Raw genomic sequence first — 374 nt, 5'->3', positions numbered from 1 at the left:
TAGAGTATATTAATTAATTATTGAAAGAAAGATTTCAAACTGTTGTATATAAGATTGAGAATTAATTAATGATTTGAAATAGATCAGAGCTCTCAAGAACTAAGAAATTATATTTTCTTAAAAACAAAATTAAAGGAAATTAAATGCAATTATAGTACTTGAATTCAAAATTTTGACTTCAAGATATGGAAATTACAATCTTAGCCATTATTATTATATTGTAAGACAGTAAATTCAATCCATATTATTTGTGTGTCATTATATAAACTTAGCCCCCCATTAAAAGAGAGAACAATATATATATATATATATATCGTTCTTATTCCTTCAACCTGCTTGGCTTTCAAAACTGATTAGGTGGGCGGTACTTTGGA

At 25.4% G+C, this 374-nt stretch overlaps 1 protein-coding gene across 1 annotated transcript in view; it reads left to right on the top strand.

The window, feature by feature from the left end:
• Positions 1–374, top strand: part of LOC107628934 (non-legume hemoglobin-like) — a 7,953-nt gene that overhangs the window by 2,234 nt on the left and 5,345 nt on the right. The gene's annotated exons all lie outside the window — the stretch shown is intronic.

The sequence above is a fragment of the Arachis ipaensis genome, chromosome B03 (genome assembly GCF_000816755.2).
Source record: "Arachis ipaensis cultivar K30076 chromosome B03, Araip1.1, whole genome shotgun sequence".
Classification (NCBI taxonomy): domain Eukaryota; kingdom Viridiplantae; phylum Streptophyta; class Magnoliopsida; order Fabales; family Fabaceae; genus Arachis; species Arachis ipaensis.
The sequence above is the reverse complement of the archived record's forward strand: the minus strand, read 5'-3'. Positions and strand labels throughout refer to the sequence as shown.